Source organism: Monopterus albus, unplaced genomic scaffold (genome assembly GCF_001952655.1).
Source record: "Monopterus albus unplaced genomic scaffold, M_albus_1.0 scaffold6.1, whole genome shotgun sequence".
Taxonomy (NCBI): Eukaryota; Metazoa; Chordata; class Actinopteri; order Synbranchiformes; family Synbranchidae; genus Monopterus; species Monopterus albus.
Genome location: NW_018127886.1, coordinates 2,323,476 through 2,327,820, shown reverse-complemented (window position 1 = coordinate 2,327,820; position 4,345 = coordinate 2,323,476).

Sequence of the window (4,345 nt, the reverse complement as noted above, 5' to 3'; positions counted from 1 at the left end):
CTGAAAAGTAGCATTTCAAACTAATTTATAAATCCTGTTTTAAAAGGAATAAACAGATGTAATTAAAAGCACAAATCATTTTGCTCTTAAAGTCAAAACTACTTGCAAACATTTTTGTTTACTTTTCAGATGAGTCACATATTTAACCGCAGCCAGTTTAAACTTTAACTCTAGCAAGCATGGTGCATGATCAAGTATCAGGTTTATCTTTTTATATACTGCACCAGTGATGTGGTGAGAGAATGTGGTCAAAGTGAAGCATAAAAGCAATAAGTCTGGAGCGTTAAAACAGTCACAAAAAAACATAAAATGTCCAAGAATCAAACTTGCCAAGAATGTTGCTTGGTGAATATAATGGTATCAGCTTTGTCTGCTTCACATAATATCTGCATGTTAGTGTTTTCTTTCTTTATCTTTGTGCTTGTATTTTCATATCTGTTTGTATGTGCATGTGTATGTATGTGTTTGTGTTGTCTGTCTGCCTGGTTGTTGAACAAACTCCAGAGAGATAATACTCCCTCAAAGTCCCAGTCTGTCTGGTCAGTTAGATGAAGAGATGGTTATTTTTAACACTGCAGGGGGGTTGTTCAAGTATCATAGAGACCAAACTCCCTGTCTGTGAGCGCAGAAGCCCATCTCACTTCTCCCTCTGTTTCTTTCCTCTGTGTATTCTTTTTCACAGTGGGATCACTCCAAATGGTTCAGTACAAACAGGATTTGTTCATCAGACAACATGCATTGAAGAAATGTGGAGATAAATAGGACAGGGCCGATAATGGACAGATATAAAACCACAGAGGAGACTATGCAGACCAGTTAGGTTTCAGGATAGCTCAGGCAGAATGCTTGCAAGAGGACAGGTGATAAAAGAAGACAGATAGCATCCCAATGCACCCCTTTACTGCCTAACTATCATATTCCTGAGCTACATTCTCAAATAGTGGCAGCTGGATGTGCTAATGGAGTTTAAACAGGCTCAGGTTCCCAAGCTGAGAGAAAACCCTGATTGGAGCTGGACCAAAACACAATTAGTGATTTTTAGGTGCATAATTACTTTACGCTTTCTCACGAAAAACTGCAAGCAAATGTAACTTTCTCAATATTTGGATACAGCAACTGCTATGTGATTTGAGATAAACTGGAACAGTGAAGAGTAATGTAAATGTAGCAGGCTGTTTTTGTGCAGGGTCAAACTAAGACTCCAGCTAAACCAGTCTTATTTTCATAATTTGGTCAGGAGACTGTTGATAGATTAGACATCGGCAGTGTCCTAAAGCTATAATTTCAACCAGGGATTTGTCTAATAATTGATCAGTCACTGATTATAGATGGTTAGACATGTTTGTCATAGTCCTGACCGGTGCTGCCAGGCAAGGACAGATCTAGAAAATTTTGGGTGGGGTAGCCAGGCTGGGGCACAGACTCAGAGAGGGCAGACACATCTGAAAACCATGTAAAAAGTAAATTATGTTTTATGATATGATAAACCATACATTATTAAGTATCCAATTGTTTGTTTGGTGTAAAAATGAGACACACACACAGTGCTTTTGTTGACTAACTGGCTGTGCTCCTTAGCTTCTCTCAAACCAGGACATCGCTGCTGCACAGTGGTCCGCCCATGCTGCCAGGACAAATGTTGAAATACCACTTGTTGTGCATATATAGTAAGACTTAGACCAAGCTCTTCCCCTGCTGCCTTCTAAGGTATATTCACAGTGAATTCTGTTTGAATTTGCATTTGAGTAATATGCCTTGTCTGACTTCAAAGGTCTGTTTTGAGCATAGGCACATAGTGGTATGGCTTCAGATCATTAGATCCTTGTGTACACATTGTGATGAAACAAGATGCTATTAATCAAACTGTGTCTCTCCCCCTTTTTTATACAATTATTTTAAAAAGATTTAATGAAAATGTTTTACTTCATGAAACAAGATATGTCATGATTTTAAAGATTCAGTAATAATGTCAGGGAAAAGTGATAAATTTGACACAGTTTGATTCCAGCCTTTGGATCATTAAATCCTGTATTTTGAAGTGACAACAACATAGATGTCATCAGATTTTTATTTTATTTTATGATTTTTACATTTTCAGTAGCAATAAAAGTGGAAAATGACTAGTACACATACATCGTTGTTAAATAATGACCTCAATCAAGATTCAATCAACCAGAAATTAATTGAATTTCTGAAAAAAAAACAGCTGTTCCCTTTTGATATCTTTAAGATGAAAATAACAATTTTATTAGGCTGCAAAAGGGCACCTGTTTGAAAATATAGGGAAGTTAATGTTGTATTTTACAACTATACAGCAAATAATGTACATTTCTTTATACTTTCTTTTTCTTTAAGTGACTTTAGTACCATAACAGTACACTAATATTCTGCTTTTAATTTAAATGTATTTAATTTTTTTTAACCTCTATTTAACCAGGAAAACCTCACTGAGATATATTTGTATTTAATTTACGTTATACATTTTTGTTTGTTATTATATTATATATTTTTGTATTATATAATGTTACTCAGTTTCATTATTCTTCATTTTTCTTTGTCACAACTGTTTAATTAACAAAAAGCATGACCACTCAATGCCTTATTACAATGATTACACAGTTTTTAAGTGCTTTGGTATATCCCCATAATATTTTTTTTTTAAATTTAAATATACTTCTCACACTATAATCAGTGTGGATAATAGAAAATATAAATGGACAACTATAGATAAAAATAACAGAAATATTTTCTGGATTGCATTGAATATAAACTAAATGTACCCATTTTTAATCTGACCAACTATTTTGATATTAAAATCATTCTATATACATATTCTAAATGCATAGAAAATAAACTTATGACTTAACCCTGGTGTACCTTTCATGTTTAGTTTACACTGGTGGTGTTCACGGGTGTGCTGCACCTGCATCATCTTTTGGCTTTGTAACTCAACATAATCAAAGAATTCTAACCTAAAACAATGCAATAATCAACTCTAATAATCAACAGATGTTTACATTTGCCCTTTACCTTTGTTAGATTACATTACACAACTGTATTATTCTAATTTTTTGTTAGACGATTGGAAAAAACAACAAATTTACAAATGAAGCAAGATTTTTCACAACTGCTGATTTTTATTTGAACCTCAGTAATTTCAAACATTCGGGACAGTTTGCACAGCAAGCTGAACACACAGTGACCAGTTTGGTCTACACAACACAGCCCCATTGAACACAGACAAACGTATACATCACATGATCTGTGGTACCATTTTTGCCTTTTTTGGCACATAGGACAGACACCAGGGACGTGTCAGCCATGTACACAAACTTGGAAGACTTCACAGGCTTGTTCTTTGTAATCAATAGTTGAGGTGGGAGTGATATTGTGTCCACTGAGCTTCTGAGTCAGGTCCAGGACAACTCTCATCCCTTGATTTATCTCTGGGGCTCCTCCGTCAGGTTTCCCTGTGTAGACTTGTAAGTTCCAAGCATATGAGGTTGCGGCATCACAGGCAGCCCATATCTTTATGCCATACTTTGCTGGTTTGGATGGCATACACTGCCTAAAGGGGCAGCAGCCCCTAAATGGCATCAGCTGCTCATCAATGGTGACATGAGGCCCAGGGTTGTAAAACAGGGGGAGACGGTGCACCCACTTGTCCCACACTGTCCCGATGGCAGCTAGCTTGTCTCTCTGCCATTCTTGTTGGCCCTGGTTGCATAGAGATGTAAATGTATGAAGTGAAGACATTGGTTCACACCTGGGGGTGCAGTGTGCGGTCATTGAAAATGTGTTCTGATATATGTTCTTCACACAAAATGAGCCAAAATAATTACTTGTATCTTTTTTCTTTAGATAAAAAGTGAAAATGGGTGTACTGCACTGAAAACGTACACAAGGGTTAAAACTGTTGTCATAATGTTCTGTTCCTCACAGAACACTGGCTATAGTGTTGCAAATTTCTAATTTATGAGTGTTCGAGTTATGCAGACCCAAATGATGTGTAGTAAACCTGGGACCTTGGGGTCCCATGGAGGTCTAGGGCTCCAGCCTTGAGTGCACTGAAGAGAATTGGCTTGAAATTAAAACGTTTTAACGTTTACTGCGCTCTGTATGACGTATAGTTAATTTGATTAAAAAAACAAATATTTATTTCTTTATGCTTAAAGCACACTCCCTTTACTTTTTATTGAAATTCTACGTTTATAGTGCTCCCCTGTCTTTTCATCTAAGCCCTTGTTTACAACACAGTTCAGACTTCGGTGGCAGAAGCGTCCATGCAGCAGCACCCCTCCCCTTTAAACAGCCACACACACCCCTTTAAACACGTCACTAGCCT